Source organism: Delphinapterus leucas, chromosome 3 (assembly GCF_059928025.1).
Source record: "Delphinapterus leucas isolate spDelLeu-1000000601 "Yukka" chromosome 3, BTC_Dleu_Yukka2, whole genome shotgun sequence".
NCBI classification, from domain to species: domain Eukaryota; kingdom Metazoa; phylum Chordata; class Mammalia; order Artiodactyla; family Monodontidae; genus Delphinapterus; species Delphinapterus leucas.
The window spans coordinates 62,499,551-62,518,288 of NC_143131.1; the positions used below are offsets into that span (position 1 = coordinate 62,499,551).

The following is an 18,738-nucleotide window of genomic DNA, read 5'->3' on the forward strand; positions in this document are numbered from 1 at the left end:
ATTGCTTTAGTGCATCCCAAAATTTTGATATGTTGTTGTTTGGGAGGTCCCAAGACCACCCATATGTTTGGAGATTCACTAAAAAGACTCAGGGACACAGAGGCAGTTGTACTCATGGCTATAGTTTATTACAACAATCATAAAAGGGAAAAGATATCAGGCAGAGTCTGGAGGAAAACAGGCATATGCTTCCAGTGTTCTGCCCTTCCTTTCCCCAGATGATGTCACACAGAATAAGCTCCTTTCTGTCGCAGCAGAATGCAACAATGTGTGTGCAGCATTTTCACCCCTGTACTCAAAGTCCAAGGCTTTTACTGGGAGCTGGTCCCAGTAGCACAAGAGCCAGCCACAAATATCAAAATTCCTATCTCCCAGAAGGAAAGCAGGTGTCAATACCCCAAATGGGCTAAACAGTCTTATCATTGTAGGGAACATTCCAAAAGTCAAGTTCACAGACACCAGCCAATGGCCAACCCTGAAAACAGGCTCCTCTGAAGATTACAACCTCAGACCTGCTCTCTAAACTCTTCCTTGCACTGCATATTTTCATTTTCATTTAGTTCAAAATGCTTTCCAATTTCCCTTTTGATTTCTACTTTGGTCCATGGGCTATCCAGAAGTATGGTTTTTAGTTTCCAAATATTTGGGGATTTTACAGATACTTTTCTATTATTGGTTTTTAATTTAACTCTATGTGGTCAGAGAACATACTTTGTGTGATTTGAATCCATTTAAGTTTTTTGAAACTTGTTTTTATGGTCAGATAAATGTCCATCTTAGTCAACATTTCAAGTTCATTTGAAAACAATGTGTATTCTTTTGTTGGGTAATGTTCTATAAATGCCAATTAGGTCAAAGCAGTTGATTGTGTTCTTCATATTTTATATATTTTTACTAATTTTGTCTAGTTCTATCAGGTTCTGAAAGAACAGTGTTAAGATCCTCAGCTGTCATTATGGGCTCGTCTCTTTCTTTAATTCTATCAATTCTTATTTCATGTGTTTTGAAGCTCCATTGTTAAGTAATATACATTTATGATTATTATATCTTTCTGATGAATTGACCCTTTTATCATTATGAAAAGTTCCTCTTTATATCTTTTTTAATAAATTTATTTATTTATTTATTTTTGGCTCTGTTGGGTCTTCGTTGCTGTGCTCGGGCTTTCTCTAGTTGCCATGAGTGGGGGCTACTCTTTGTTGTGGTGCACAGGCTTCTCATTGCGGTGGCTTCTCTTGTTGCAGAGAATGGGCTCTAGGCGTGCAGGCTTCAGTAGTTGTGGCGCGAGGGCTCAGTAGTTGTGGCTTGTGGGCTCTAGAGCACAAGCTCAGTAGTTGTGGCACACGGGCTTAGTTGCTCTGCAGCATGTGGGATCTTCCCAGACCAGCGCTTGAACCCATGTCCCCTGCATTGGCAGGGGGATTCTTAACCACTGTGCCACCAGGGAAGTCCCTCCTCTTTATATCTGATAATACTCTTTATCTTCAAATATATTATATTTTTTATATTAATATAGTCACTCCAGCCTTCTTATGTTTATTAGTTTGAATGATATATCTTTTCCCATCCATTTACTTTCAATGTGTATGTCTATTTAAGGTACATTTCTTATAGACAGCATATAGTTAGATTTTGATTTTTTATGAATTCTGACAATCTCTATTTTAATTGGAGTGTTTAATCCATTAACATTTGATGTAATTATTCATATGGTTGGATTCAGGTCTACCATTTTATCATTTGCTTTTTGTTTGTCCTTCTGTTTTGTTTTTATTTCTCTGTTCCTTCTACAGGTCTTCTTTTAGATTATTTGGATAATTTTTTAAGTGCTGTTTTATCTATTGGCTTTTTGTTAAATCTCTTTTCATTTTTTGATGGTTGCTCTAGGAATTATCATATATATCCTTAACTTTACACAAGCTACTTAAGCTAATATTGTACCATTCATGAGAAACATAGCAACCTAGCAGCTGTAAGTTCCACTTACCACTCTCCTTCCTATTCTATATGCTGTAGTTTTCATATATATTACATCTATATACATTGTAAACCGCATAAGACAATGGTATGATTTTGCCTTAAACATGCATACTAAAGAAATTAAGAGAAACTTTTCTCTAGTATTTACCTAAGTATTTGCCATTTCTGAGTGCTGAAGATTGATGAGAAGGCAGCGTGCACAGTTGTTCTGTCCTTCACCCTGTCTCTTTCCAGTTCTGTGCCCTTGGGTAAACCTCACCACTTGGCCTGAGTGCCTCCCTCTATGACATGTCAATAGCTGTTTTAACTGCCTACAGGCTGTGGACTGAACTAGACAGTCTCTCCCACATACACCTCAACTCTAGGGTGTCTAATTCTTGAGAGGTTGCTCTCTTGGTATGGATTTTTTGACACTGAAACTGTTCTCAGTGGACAAAGCAGTTTCCTTACTAGGAACTTTCAAAATAGTTGCCACATACGTGACGTTTTAGATGCTGTGCTGTTGCCTCTGATGTAGCCACTAAGGAAGCTCCAGCTGTGTCTCTAGGCCCCTCTACTGACAGATTTCTTGATAGGGTGATGAACAGTCCCCTACACTTGGACTGCAGTGCCTTCTGTCCTGAAGCAGACCCACCTGCACAGTGAGTGTCACAGTGGGTAGTTTCATCTCTTGAGGAAGCCTGGGGGCCCAAGGGTATGTGTGCTGCTGCGAGAACCTTCTGGTGATGAAGGTTCCACATGAACAGCCCCAGGCACAGAGGGTCAGGTTAGACAGGTAGACCAGCCTAAATGATCCCAAATAATTTGTTACCTGGACAGGACCAAGACTGTAACAAAAAGTATTTAAAATTTAAATCTATGTGGGTGTCCAGCTGCTTTTCAGACAGGAATTTCAGATATGTTTTTCTTGTACATTTTAAGCATTAATAGTACTAGAGTCTGTAAAACTGAAAGCTAGGATAGAGGAAATAACACTCTGTTTAGAGTGAGAATGTATCTCATGACTCGATTTGATGCCATCTGTTCCTATCTCCCTTCCATCAGCGAGGCCACCCCAGAAAATGAAATCTCTCTGTAATATCCTCCTGCAGCTGGCCTGTCATCACAGAACTCCACTCATAGCCACTACTGACTCGAAGGAAAAGTTACAATTACAGCCTTCCAGTAATGTTGCTCCTGCTTGGATTTAATTGGCATTTTTATTGTGTTTGGAAGGGAGAAAACTGTCCATGCCATATGGAAGTTGTATACTTTTTAAAAATTATAAATGCTGCTCGATTCATCCATCTGGTTACCCTTTATCAGGGTGGAGAGGTGGTGTTTAATACCCCTCTGTGCCCTCATTCCTAAAGGAGCATTTCCAGACCAAATTAAGTTAATGGTCTCACTTTCTAGTATTTCTTAACAGGTGGCATCAGCCCCTAGACGTGCAGCTTAGGACCAGAGATGGCTGTAGTGTTCCATGCAGTGACACAGAAGTGGGAGACGTAGGCAGTGCAGAGCTGTGCAGAGAATTAGGAGACAGCAGTGGCTGCTGGGAACTGTGTCACACACTGCTGAGCGTAGGCCCACCCATCTGACACACGAGGACACTACACTCAGAAGGGGACTGGCCTGCCAGATCCACTAGCTGCTCACTGGTCAGTGTGACTCCTACAGCCTCTCCAGCTGACGCAGTGCTGCCTACCCCCCTCCCCAGCACCATCAGCCTGACTGTGTAGCAGATCACTCATCTCTAAAACCAGGGTTTTGTCTGGGTCTGCTTTCATTCTCTGTTAAAGGAAGTCCTCAGCTTCTTCAGCAGAAGAAAGGGGCCAGGTATGAGGAGCTCCAGACCTCTACCCACCCCCTCCTGTTCCAACTAAAGTCACTCTGCTTTACCTGTTTTTATTTTGGGAGAGTTAATTCAAAGAAAGCCTTCTGCAGCTAAACCCTAGTGTGGCGCTACCCCTGTCCAATGTGATCAGTGCCAGAGCCGGAGGTGATTGAGTCATTATCGTTGTCAGTATGTGCTACTTACCTGCCCTGTCTGCATCCACAAGCGCTACCCATGCTTCTCAATCTCCCCCACCAAACCTAATCCTCCAACCAGGCCTGATTCCTCCCTGCTGAAGCCAGGGCATTTCAGGGGCCGAGGATGGGCACATCACTTATGACTGTTTCCCCTACTTCACTCCTAGACTTTGATTATTTCCATATTCAGGCTCCACCTGACCTATTCATATTTAATTTTTCTTGAGAAGGAGTCACTTTAAAAAAGATTTTTTTTTATTGAAGTCTAGTTGATTTACAATGCTGTGGCAATCTCTGCTGTACAGCAAAGTGACTCAGTTATACACATAGAGACATTCTTTTTTATCTTCTTTTCCATTATGGTTTATCACAGGATATTGAATATAGTTCCCTGTGCTATCCAGTAGGACCTTGTTGTTTATCCATTCTATATATAATAGTTTACATCTGCTAATCCCAAACTCCCAATCCATCCCTCCCCCACCTCCACCTTGGCAACCACAGGTCTGTTCTCTATGTCTGTGAGTCTGTTTCCGTTTTGTAGACAGGTTCATCTATGCCATATTTTAGATTCCACATATAAGTGATATCACATGGTATTTGTTTTCTGACTTACTTCACTTAGTATGATAATCTCTAGGTCCATCCATGTTGCTGCAAATGGCATGATTTCATTCTTTTTTATGGCTGAGTAATATTCCATTGTATATATGTACCACATCTTCTTTATCCATTCATCTGTCGATGGACATTTAGGTTGTTTCCACGTTTTGGCTATCGTGAATAGTGCTTCTATTAAAATAGGGGAGCATGTATCTTTTTGAATTAGAGTTTTCTCTGGGTATATGCCCAGGAGCGGGATTGCTGGGTCATATGGTAATTCTATTTTTAGTTTTCTGAGGAACCTCCATACTGTTTTCCACAGTGGCTGCACCAACTTACATTCCCACCAACAGTGTACGAGGGTTCCCTTTTCTCCACACCCTCTCCAGCGTTTATTTGCAGACTTTTTAATGATGGCCATTCTGACCACTGTGAGGTGGTACCTCATTGTAGTTTTGATTTTCATTTCTCTAATAATTAGTGATGTTGAGCATCTTTTCATGTACCTACTGGCCATCTGTATGTCTTCTTGGGAGAAATGTCTATTAAGGTCTTCTGCCCATTTTTCAATTGGGTTGTTTGTTTTTTTGTTGTTGAGTTGTATGAGCTGTTTGTATATTTTGGAGTTAAGCCTTTGTCAGTCGCATCATTTGCAAATATTTTCTTCCATTCCGTGGGTTGTCTTTTCTTTCTTTTCTTTTTTTTTTTTTAAGGTTTCCTTTGCTGTGTAAAAGCTTGTAAATTTGATTAGGTCCCATTTGATTATTTTTGTTTTTATTTCTGTTGCCTTAGGAGTTGACCTAAGAAAACATTGGTACAATTTATGTCAGAGAATATTTTGCCTATGCTCTCTTCTAGGAGTTTATGGTGTCATGTCTTATGTTTAAGTCTTTAAGCCATTTTGAGTTTATTTTTGTGCATGGTGTGAGGGTGTGTTCTAACTTTACTGATTTACATGCATCTGTCCAACTTTCCCAGCACCACTTGCTGAAGAGACGATTTTTTCCCCCATTTTATATTCTTGCCTCCTTTTTCAAAGATTAATTGACCATAGGTGTGTGGGTGTATTTCTGAGCTTTGTATTCCGCTCCATTGATTCGTATGTCTGTTTTTATACCAGTATCACACTGTTTTGATTACTGTAGCTTTGTAGTATTGTCTGAAGCCCAGGAGAGTTACGCCTCCTGCTTTGTTTTTTTCCTCAGGATTGCTTTGGCAATTCTGGGTCTTTTATGGTTCCATATAAATTTTTGGAGTATTTGTTCTAGTTCTGTGAAAAATGCCATGGGTAATTTGATAGGGATCGTATTAAATCTGTAGGTTGCTTTGGGTAGTGTGGCCATTTTAACAATGTTAATTCTTCCAATCCAAGAGCATGGAATATCTTTCCATTTCTTTGAATTGTCTTTAATTTCCTTTATCAATGTTTATGGTTCTCAGCGTATAAGTCTTTCACCTCCTTGGTCAGGTTTATTCCTAGGTATTTTATTTTTTGGTGCTATTTTAAAAGGTTTTTTTTTTTACATTCCCTTTCTGACATTTCATTGTTAGTGTAAAGAAATGCAACTGATTTTTCAATGTTAATCTTGTATCCTGCTACTTTGCTGAATTCATTTATTAGATCTAGTAGTTTTTGTGTGGAGTCCTTAGGGTTTTCTATATACAGTATCGTGTCATCTGCATAGACTGACAGTTTTACCTCTTCCAAGAAGGAGTCACTTTTAAAACTTTATATCACCACAGTAATAGCTACCATAAAATGGAATACCACAATAGTTAGCCATAATGAAAGGTTAACAGTAAAATAGATGTAGTAGAAAAACCCCCACAGTGTTAGTAAATCTAGAAAGCTACGGCTGTTGGTTGACAGTTTGGAGACTGAGCCCCCTCTCCTTGGAAAGTGGTAGGTGTTAAAGACCCACCAACCTGAGGCTTTCTCCTTGATAAACCCAGAAGGCTTGGAAAAACGTTAAAGGACAAAGGACTTGAATATATGATTCCAGGTTATTTAGCATCAAGTTTTGGAATGCCCTTAACTTACCTTTTAACCCCTCAGCATGATACCCTTTGTGAAATGCTATCTTGGCACTTTTGAACCAGCTTCCTGAAACTATCTGTTTTGTTTTCTGTCACATCCCCAGTGTCTAGAACATTACCTAGACACATAGTACACGCTCAACACAGAGTGAATAAGTTCATTGTGACAGGACTTGGTTTTTCTCCCCTATTAGTAAATCCCTTGAGAGCAGGGACTAGGTCCTAACCACCTTTGTCTCACAGGCCCAATAAATATTTCTTGAATTGAATTAGAAGATGAGGTATCAATTAGAGATGCCCTTTTTCTCCTGGGGGTGATTATTCACAAAATGTAAGCAAAGATTCTAATGAACAGCATTTTCAGAACCTCAGGACACACAATGATAACGCTGTTTTGCAATTCTGTCCTCTCATAACTAATTTTTCCTTTGTGCTGTCCCACCTCTGGGTAGCTTTCAAAGGACCTGATTTATTAAGCAAAGGTCTTGCTGATTGCTTCTATCTTATGCTAATCTCAGTGCAAGCAAAGTCTGGGTGTCATCAAGCAGTTTAATGAACCTCTGTTGAGTGCTGGGGTAACAGGAGTGAGAAAATGTTAGATCATTGCAGTTCCCGCATTCTCTTGACAAAACCTAGCAGGCATCTGAGTTTACCCAATAGAACATTTAGCAAAATGCCATCAGTCATGGATAGTTCTTTGAGAGCAAGAAACGTTAAGCAAAATGAAATTTCTTTCATATAAGTTTATATATAAGTTTGATATATGTTTCCCTTTGTCACTGAGCAGTGAGGGGACACAGGCTAGAGGAATGATGGCATAGAAGTGAGAAACACAAATGTGCTGCTTATGTGTCTACCTTAAAGGAAATGATTTCTGTAAACTAAAATCCATCCTGAAATAGCAAGCAGTGCTGCATCCATATTCTCAACAAACAGGATACATCTATGAAAGAGCAGGCCGAGGGAACCAGCATTATCTGGGCACCCACTATTTGCTAGGCCAGTGGTTCTCAAAGTATGGCCACTGGATCAGCAGCCTCAGCCTTACAGAACTTGTTAGAAATGCAACTTCTCAGGCCCTGACCTACACCTACTGAAACAGAAATTATGGGGGCCCAGCACAACAGATGTGTGGTTTTGTGTGTGGTTTTGTGTGTGTGTGTGTGTGTGTGATTTTTCTTCTTTTTTGGCTGCGCCTCACGGCATGTGGGATTTTAGTTGTCCAACCAGGGATCGAACCCGTATCCCCTGCAGCAGAAGCACGGAGTCTTAACCACTGGACCGCCAGGGAAGTCCCAGTAGTGTGGTTTTAACCAGCCTTCTATGTGACTCTGACATAAAAGACCAGCCTGAGAGCTAGTAGGCTAGGCATTTTGTACACATTATTTCATTTAATCCTCTTAGATCCTAAAAAGTAGGCATTGGTCCCCATTTACCCATAAGGAAACTGAGACTCAGTGAAGTTCATAAGTTTACACAACTAAAACTGGAGATATCAGAAGATCTGTTGGCAATCCTATGATTTTTCAGCTTGAATCAGTGTTTCTCAAACTGTAATGTGTAATCAAATCACTTAGAGATTACATGTTAAAATGCAGATTCTGATTCAGAGTCTGGAGTGAGCCTGGGAGTGGGTGGAGTTAACAAGCTCCAGGTGTTGCCAGTGCTGCTGGTGCAGAGCATTCTGAGTGGGGAGGCATCAGGAATGGCAGCGTGGTTCCCAGACCTGCAGCCCTGGCCTCACCTGGGAAATTGTTAGAGATCCAATTCTAGGCAGAAGTTTGAGAATCACTATCATATTTCCATATTAGAAAACTCAGTATTTGCCAGGTATGAAGCAAAGTGGTGCTTACGTGGTAGGTATTTGAAAGCAATTAAAAGAGAAGCTGGACAAGGGATAAAAGATAAAACATCTAAGCCTGAATGGTCGCTTGCATTAAGTGTTTTCCCATGAGATAAGCATAGAAAAATGATTATCACTGGGCTACATCATGAGAGTCCTTCTCTGTGTAAAGGCTTTTGCAAGTGCATGTTGAATGTAGGGCCAGTGGACACTAGTAAGAGAAGTTTTGACCAAGGGATACCAGCCATACCTGAACATGCTAGATCGGAGACTGCACAAAAGGTTGTTTAAGTTTTTCCAAGAAAATACCTAACAACACAGGAGATATTTATTTTCAGCAAATTAACAACAACAACAAAAAGCAGCTTGAGATCCTTCTTTTTGATCTTGTGTAATCTTAAATATTCATATGCATTTTCATTTATATCAAACCAATGCATGTTGCTTTGATATAAGTAACATTTTAAATTACCATCAAGATAAAAGAGCAGAGATGATGTTATTTTGAGTCTGTAAGGCTCGTAAAATTAACCGAAGTGCGGAGATCTGACACGGAGCATCAATTGGTATCCAGGCAACTTCTCCTCTGTCTCGGTGCTATAGTATTTTGAGAAACCAGGCTCAGAGTACGTGAGAACAACGACAACAACTTGTCCATGGCTTTGGGAGCTTATGTAAAGGTAACCATTGAGGACAGGGATCCAGAATGTTGCATGAGGCGTTTTCTTTCAGTGTTTGGAGAACACTGTGGGTGTTTGTTTGCTGTTTGGGAATTTTGAGAAGTGTATCTTCAAGTGGTTTTTGAAAACAGAGCAGATAGAAAGGATCTTTGATCTATGCATCAGATATTCATACCTTCTGAGGAAATACTCATCAAAGTATCTTCAGTAAAGAAAGATGATCAGAGAAATTCTGTATTAGACCACTCACACTATCACTTTCCTTGCATGTAAATGAAGGGAGGGTCTCGAATGACTCAGTTTCCATAATCAAATTTCTCATCCAGCGTTCAAACTCCACTGCATTACTGAAGTCATGTCATTATACATGAAAGCGTTTAGTTTTGTCATGGAGTTTTTGGTCAAGAATGTTCACCCTTAAAGATTGCTTACACTGATTATTTAAGAGAATAGTGCTTTTCTTCATCTTAACCAGGTTTTTACCCCTTTTCATCATATTTCGGGTGGGGAAGACACAGAAAACAAGCAAACAATACAAAGACAAAGGCTGAAAACTCTGATCAAGGCCAGCACTCTTCTGTATAATCAAGAAATATTTCAAAGTCACTTATCATTCCTTTACAAATGTATGCACAGATATGAACAATCATTTTGTTTTTTAAATAATATCTACTGGGTTTTATCACTGCATTGATTACGATGAGAAACTTAACAAAGAATCTCTCAGAGGTGCAGCAACTGGTTTAGGGATGAGGGTGCACTCAGGTGTTTGATAGCCTTGATTTCTCACCATCACACCAGCTCTTTTGCTTGTCATAGATTTGACGCTATCAGAGCACATGGATTTTTTTTTTATCACTACTGTATTTGCTTTTTTCAAAAAAACACTCATTTTAAGGAAAAACTTCCTTATCAGTATTCTACCATGAAATGCTTCAGAGACATCCGTATTAAGTATAATCAACAAAGACCAATATGATGTTCAAATCATTAACAACAGTGTTTTCACCACAAGCTATAAGGTGAAGAACCTGGTTAACCTCAGTTCTTATGGACTCATATTTACTGAACTTCTATGTGCAAGTACTATGTTAGCACTCAGTATACAAAGGTAATCAAGTGAGACACAGCTCCTGCTAAAAGTAGGACTTACAGTTGGGAACGATAACAAACAATCAAATAAGTACAAAGTTATGAACTGTAAAAAAACGCAATAAAGGAAAAGTCCATTGAGAACATAGGACACTAGGACTTAACCTCGTGAGGGACTGGGATGGGCAGGAAATACCCGGGAAGGCTTCCCTGAGAAACCACCGTTCAGCTAAGATCTGCAGGATAAATAGGCAAAAGGAAGAAAATGGGTTGGGAAGCTTTCTGGGTAAGAGTCACATGTGCAAAGCCTCTGAGGTTGTAAAGAGCATGGAAAAATTAGAGGGATGGCAGTGTGGCCTGCAAGCTGAAAGCCCAGGACAGAGTAGCAGGGGTCAGTGGTGCATTTGGGGAGCTGGCAGGGGCCAGGGTGAGCACAGCCTCATAGCCAGGTTGTCAAATGGGGCTGACCCTGAGACCAATTGGGAAGTGTGAGTTTTAAGCAGGAGAATGACAGGATTAAATGTACAGTTTTGCAAGATTACACTCATTGAAAAGTTGAGAATGGATTAGGTTGCAAGGGTTATTGCTGAGGTTAGAGTTAGATGAGAGCTGATGGTAGCCTTGTACTCTGACAATGGAGAGAAATGGGTAATCCCAGAGGTATTTAGAAGTGAGATTTTACAGGATTTGATGATGGACTAGTCATGAGGATGAGAGAAAAGGAAGCATCACGGACGACTACCAGGCTCACATACTGGGAACCTGGTGATTTTAATTACGACTGATGCCTCGTATGACTGTCATTCCGTGATGACAAAAGCAGATTCAGATATTTCTACCAAATGCTATTCACACTCTCCCAAGGTGATTCTGAAATGAATGTTGAAGGAGGCATCTAGTATTTATTTGCTTGTTAGCTTGTTATTGTTGTGATCCTGGCCTTGACTCATTATTTTTTTAACATCTCTATTGGAGTATAATTGCTTTACAATGGTGGTTAGTTTCTGCTTTATAACAAATTGAATCAGCTATACATATATCACCATATCTCCTCCCTCTTGCGTCTCCCTCCCACCCTCCATATCCCACCCCTCTAGGTGGACACAAAGCACCGAGCTGATCTCCCTGTGCTATGCGGCTGCTTCCCACTAGCTACCTATTTTACATTTGGTAGTGTGTATAAGTCCATGCCACTCTCTCACTACATCCCAGCTTACCCTTCCCCCTCCCCGTGTCCTCAAGTCCATTTGCAACGTCTGCGTCTTTATTCCTGTCCTGCCCCTAGGTTCTTCAGAACCAATTTTTTTTTTTTATTCCATATATATGTGTTAGCATACGGGATTTGTTTTTCTCTTTCTGACTTACTTCACTCTGCATAACAGACTCTAGGTCCATCTACCTGACTACAAATAACTCAATTTCATTTCTTTTTATAGCTGAGTAATATTCCATTGTATATATGTGCCACATCTTCTTTATCCATTCATCTGTCGATGGACACTTAGGTTGCTTCCATGTCCTGGCTATTGTAAATAGTGCTTCAGTGAACATTGTGGTACATGACTCTTTTTGAATTATGGTTTTCTCAGGGTATATGCCCAGTAGTGGGATTACTGGGTCGTATAGTAGTTCTATTTTTAGTTTTTTAAGGAACCACCATATGGTTCTCCATAGTGCCTGTGTCAATTTACATTCCCACCAACAGTGCAAGAGGGTTCCCTTTTCTCCACACCCTCTCCAGAATTTATTATTTGTAGATTTTTTGATGATGGCCATTCTGACTGGTGTGAGGTGATACCTCATTATAGTTTTGATTTGCATTTCTCTAATGATTAGTGACGTTGAGCACCCTTTCATGTGTTTGTTGGCAATCTGTATATCTTCTTTGGAGAAATGTCTATTTAGGTCTTCTGCCCATTTTTGGATTGGGTTTTTTTTTGATATTGAGCTGCATGAGCTGCTTGTATATTTTGGAGATTAATCCTTTGTCAGTTGCTTCACTTGCAAATATTTTCTCCCATTCTGAGGGTTGTCTCTTCATCTTGTTTATAGTTTCCTTTGCTGTGCAAAAGCTTTTAAGCTTCATTAGGTCCCATTTGTTTATTTTTGTTTTTATTTCCATTTCTCTAGGAGGTAGGTCAAAAAGGATCTTGCTGTGATTTATGTCAGAGTGTTCTACCTATGTTTTCTTTTAAGAGTTTTATAGTGTGTGGCCTTACATTTAGGCCTTTAATCCCTTTTGAGTTTATTTTTGTGTATGGTGTTAGGGAGTGTTCTAATTTCATTCTTTTACATGTAGCTGTCCAGTTTTCCCAGCACCACTTATTGAAGAGGCTGTCTTTTCTCTGTTGTACATTCTTACCTCCTTTATCAAAGGTGAGGTGAACATATGTGCATAGGTTTCTCTCTGGGCTTTCTATCCTGTTCCATTGATCTATATTTCTGTTTTTGTGCCAGTACCATACTGTCTTGATTACTGTAGCTTTGTAGTATGGTCTGCAGTCAGGGAGCCTGATTCCTCCAGCTCCATTTTTCTTTCTCATGATTGCTTTGGCTATTTGGGGTCTTTTGTGTTTCCATACAAATTGTGAAATTTTTTGTTCTAGTTCTGTGAAAAATGCCATTGTTTAGTTTGATGGGAATTGCATTGAATCTGTAGATTGCTTTGGGTACTGTAGTCATTTTCACAATGTTGATTCTTCCAATCCAAGAACATGGTATATCTCTCCATCTGTATTTATCATCTTTAATATCTTTCATCAGTGTCTTATAGTTCTCTGCATAGAGGTCTTTCGTCTCCTTAGGTAGGTTTATTCCTAGGTATTTTATTCTTTTTGTTGCAATAGTAAATGGGAGTGTTTCCTTAATTTATCTTTCAGATTTTTCATCATTAGTGTAGAGGAATGCAAGAGATTTCTGTGCATTAATTTTGTTTCCTGCTACTTTACCACATTCATTGATGAGCTCTAGCAGCTTTCTGGTAACATCTTTAGGATTCTCTATGTATAGTATCAGGTCATCTGCAAACAGTGACAGCTTTACTTCTTCTTTTCCAATTTGGATTTCTTTTTTATTTTTTTTTCTTCTCTGATTGCCATGGCTAAAACTTCCAAAACTATGTTGAATATTAGTGGTGAGAGTGGGTAACCTTGTCTTGTTCCTGGTCTTAGTGGGAATGGTTTCTGTTTTTCACCATTGAGAATGATGTTGGTTGTGGGTTTGTAAAATATGGCCTTTATTATGTTGAGGTAAGTTCCCTCTATGCCTACTTTCTCGAGGATTATCATAAATTGGTGTTGAATTTTGTCGAAAGCTTTTTCTGCATCTATTGAGATGATCATATGGGTTTTATCCTTCAGTTTGTTAGTATGGTGTATCACATTAATTGATTTGCATATACTGAAGAATCCTTGCATTCCTGGGATAAACCCCACTTAATCATGGTGTATGATCCTTTTAATGTGCTGTTGGATTCTGTTTGCTAGTATTTTGTTGAGGCTATTTGCATCTATGTTCATCAGTGATATTGGCCTGTAGTTCTCTTCTTTTGTGAACATCTGTCTCTGGTTTTGGTATCAGGGTGATGGTGGCCTCGTTGAATGAGTTTGGGAGTGTTCCTCCCTCTGCTATATTTTGGAAGACTTTGAGAAGGATAGGTGTTAGCTCTTCTCTAAATGTTTGATAGAATTCGCCTGTGAAGCCATCTGGTTCTGGGCTTTTGTTTGCTGGAAGATTTTTGATCACAGTCTCAATTTCAGTGCTTGTGATTGGTCTGTTTATATTTTCTATTTCTTCTTGGTTCAGTCTCGAAAGGTTGTACTTTTCTAAGAATTTGTCCATTTCTTCCAGGTTGTCCATTTTATTGGCATAGAGTTGCTTGTAGTAATCTCTCATGATCCTTTGTATTTCTGCAGTATCAGTTGTTACTTCTGCTTTTTCATCTAATTCTACTGATTTGAGTCTTCTCCGTTTTTTTCTTGATGAGTCTGGCTAATGGTTTATCAATTTTGTTTATCTTCTCAAAGAACCAGCTTTTCGTTTTATTGATCTTTGCTGCTGTTTCCTTCATTTCTTTTTCATTTATTTCTGATCTGATCTTTATGATTTCTTTCCTTCTGCTAACTTTAGGGGTTCTTTTGTTCTTGCTTCTCTAATTGCTTTAGGTGTAAGGTTAGGTTGTTTATTTGAGACATTTCTTGAGGTAGGGTTGTATTGCTATAAACTTCCCTTTTAGAACTGCTTTTGCTGCATCCCATAGGTGTTGGGTCGTTGTGTCTCCATTGTCATTTGTGTCTAGGTGTTTTTTTATTTCCTCAGTGATCTGTTGCTTATTAAGTAGTGTATTGTTTAGCCTCCGTGTGTTTGTATTTTTTCCAGATTTTTTCCTGTAATTGATATCTAGTCTCATAGCGTTGTGGTCAGAAAAGATACTTGATACGATTTCAATTTTCTTAAATTTACCAAGGCTTGATTTGTGACCCAGGATATGATCTATCCTGGAGAATGTTCCACGAGCACTTGAGAAGAAAGTGTATTCTGTTGTTTTTGGATGAAATGTCCCATAAATATCTATTAAGTCCATCTTGTTTAATGTATCATTTAAAGCTTGTGTTTCCTTATTTATTTTCATTTTGGATGATCTGTCCATTGGTGAAAGTGGGGTGTTAAAGTCTCATACTATGATTGTGTTACTCTCGATTTCCCCTTTTATGGCTGTTAGCATTTGCCTTATTTATTGTGTGCTATGTTGGGTGCATAAATATTTACAATTGTTATATCTTCTTCTTGGATTGATTCCCTTGATCATTATGTAGTGTCCTTCTTTGTCTCTTGTAATAGTCTTTGTTTTAAAGTCTATTTTGTCTGATATGAGAATTGCTACTCCAGCTTTCTTTTGATTTCCATTTGCATGGAATATCTTTTTCATCCCCTCACTTTCAGTCTGTATGTGTCCCTAGGTCTGAAGTGGGTCTCTTGTAGACAGCATATATACAGGTCTTGTTTTTGTATCCATTCAGCCAGTGTGTGTCTTTTGGTTGGAGCATTTAATCCATTTATGTTTAAGGTAGTTATCGATATGTGTGTTCCTGTGTTACCATTTTCTTAATTGTTTGGGGTTTATTATTGTAGGTCTTTTCCTTCTCTTGTGTTTCCTGCCTAGAGACGTTCCTTTAGCATTTGTTGTAAAGCTGGTTTGGTGCTGCTGAACTCTCTTAACTTTTGCTTGTCTGTAAAGGTTTTAATTTCTCCATCAAATCTGAATGAGATCCTTGCTGGGTAGAGTAATCTTGGTTGTAGGTTTTTCTCTTTCATCACTTTAAATATGTCCTGCCAGTCTCTTCTCGCTTGCAGAGTTTCTGCTGCAAGATCAGCTGTTAACCTTATGGGGGGATTCCCTTGTATGTTATTTGTTGGGTCCTAGGGTAGGCATATGTTTAATTTTGTAAGAAACTACCAGACCTTTTTCGTAGTGTCTGTACCACTTTATACACCCTCCAACATGTGAGAGTTCTACTTGTTCCACATACTTGACAGAATTTCTTTTTTAGACATTCTGGTGGATGTGTAAAGAAAATATCGTCTTAAAATGATTATTCTTTAAGAGGAAAACAATCAAATGACCCTGAAAGCACACATACACGCACGTGTACACACACACACCCAGAATTCGTAGTGCTTTTGAGCCAAGCATAATAAAGTATCTGTACACAAAGCATTTAGCACAAGGACAGTAACACTTGTGGGAACCTATAGTATTTTAAGGAATTAAAAGGTTGGAATTATGATTTTTTTTTTTCCCAAAAACAGGCTGTAAGCTTCCAAGGCCTTGCTAAGAAATTCCAGCTTTGAGCTCTGGCAAGAGTGGCACAGGCAAGGCCAGCAGTATTCACATTGCAGAACCTTAGTGCTGAAGCCTGGGGGACACATGATATCAGAATTCTTAGTCATTACTGTATGCATTTCCATTACAAAAGGGAAAACAAAAACACTACACTCTGGAGAGATTGGCTGACATGTAACCATTGAATTACGATTTCTTTTCTTTGCTTTAGCATGCATGTGACAAAACCTATCGATAGCAGAGATTCAAACCCTTCCCAAAATTACACAGAAAATTGTATTCAGACACATGCCCTTCACTGAACCCAGGGATATTGTCCTCAAACCCCAGTTTAACAAGCTTGCGCCGGGGCTTCCCTTCTAGGGCCTGACTGTAGAGAGCAACGTGACAAAGAGAAGTGGTTTTAGATGGAGAGAGCTGGGTTTGAAATTGAGATCTGCTGCGTGCTAGCTGTGTGGTTCAGACAAGCCCCTCAACTTCTCGAAACCTCAGCTTCTGCATCTGTCAGAAGGAATGACAACCTTTCCTCCTTTCAAGGGTGCTGTAATGACTAGATTGTAAATGTAGAGCTGCTAGCACCGTGCAAACATGTAAGAGATGGCTGCTTTGGTCACAGGAGGAGTGGTTCCTCCTCTCTTCCTGCCCACAGGCCTCTCCTGGCTGCCCACCAGAGAGTGCCAAACTACAGGACCACTCGTTCTCTGTATTTCCTCAGTGAACCTGACTGAGAATTATGAGGAAATAATTTTGGGGTTTTTTTTGTTTGTTTGTTTTTTTGCGGTAAAAAAACACTGCTGTGGCCTCTCCCATTGCGGATGGAGCACAGGCTCCGGACGCGCAGGCTCAGCGGCCATGGCTCACGGGCCCAGCCGCTCCGTGCCATGTGGGATCTTCCCGGACCGGGGCACGAACCCGTGTCCCCTGCATCGGCAGGCGGACTCTCAACCACTGCGCCGCCAGGGAAGCCCTGAGGAAATACTTTAAATAAAAGCATTCATACCAAGTTATAAATGATTGGTGGGTTTAGCCTTCCAAGAAGAAAACTGTAATTCTAAAAGAATTGTTTTCATTCACATGAATCTTTGGTTGTAAAAGGAGGTATCTGGGAGAGGCAGGAAGATAACCTGAGTTGGAAGCTTCAGTAAAAACCTAGCACTGCTGGGGTGTGATGGGCAAACTGTCCTCAGGCACTGCTCTTACCACAGAGGATTGTGAAGGGAATTATGACCTGACACAGCCCTGCAGAACCTCTGCGTGCAAAGCAAGTGGTGACTGGTTGTTTGAGGAGTACTTCCAGTTTCTGCTGCTGTCCATAACGAAGAGTCCATCAGAGACAGATGAGCCAATTGAGGGCCACGGGTTTATGGGGATGCAGCGTGCTCAGCTCAGAAATGGCTGAATGCAACATCCTGTGTGGAGAAAGGCCAGAGCCACCTCAGCAGATGGACCCAGTACCTCTCCTCTCCTCTCCTCCCTGTCCCCTCTTCTCCCTTCAAGGGCAGGTGCACATTTCCGTCCCAAAGGCAGGGTTGGACTGTGCATCTGCTGGACCTTGGGCTTCATCTAGTTCCGTCGAGACGAGATGGAGCACAAAGCCTACACTGACCTCCCAGGAGGCCCACAGTTCAATCAGCTGGCCTGCAGAAGTCAACGAAAGACAAGAAAGTGGCTTTCTGTGTAATCTGGGGAGCCATGGGGCTTTGTTCCTAAAGGAGAGATGTATTGTGAGTCAAAGAGAAAAGCTAAGCATTTAAAGATCACTTGCTTTTGAGCTGAAGCTGACTGAGAAAAAGTTGTATTCATTTGGTTATCAGAAATTCATACCGCACTCAGTAGCTTTGTAGCAAATGATCTTTATTTGTAAAGGAAAAACATAAAACAGTTGTTCACAGAAGAAATAAAAAAGTTCCCATAGTTACGGGATAAATAAGCCACAGCCCTCAGTCACATATAAGGCCAAGGTCTCACACAGGCTGGCCGTGTAATTTTTTCTGTAATTACGTGGAATGAACTGTGCAGAATAATTCATACAAAACCCCTATTTTAACACTTCAGTTTTACATGATGATTTTTCAATGGTTCAATCAAGCTGGAACATTTTACTGTATCTGAAATATACGGGACTTCTGGCTGTTACAGCTGATGTTGCTAAACCATACTGATCTTGCCCCCATAAACAGTCCTACATACTCATCTGTCTTGTTTTTCAGGTTAACTTATTCCATTCATTCAGTGCTTACAAATGTGTGATGGTTTGAGAAACTGGAAGTAGGTGAATTTAGCAGCAAAGCAGCATGATTATAATCATGATAAAGCTAGGTGTGCCCCAGTAACAGTGTCTTAGTTATAAACACCAGAAATGCAGAACCCCCAAAGAAAGCATATTTATTATTTCTAATGTTAATAACTGCACTAAACATTTGACAGATATGTACTGAGCATTAGCACAAAAAAATTGATACCGAGAAAGAACTAGGTGCAAAATTGAATCTAAAGTTCAGACTTTATGAAGAAACATTTAGTAAATTGACTGTCTATAACTGAAGTGCATTTGAAGAGCTTTTGGGGAAAGTTTTTTAATATCCTAGGCTTAAATTTAGATTGCTTTTATATTACAGGAAAAATGTATAGCATGTCTGAAATATAGA

At 39.8% G+C, this 18,738-nt stretch overlaps 1 protein-coding gene across 1 annotated transcript in view; it reads left to right on the plus strand.

Moving 5' to 3' along the window:
* PDE8B (phosphodiesterase 8B) overlaps positions 1-18,738 on the plus strand; it is a 149,175-nt gene that overhangs the window by 96,071 nt on the left and 34,366 nt on the right. The window lies entirely within an intron of this gene.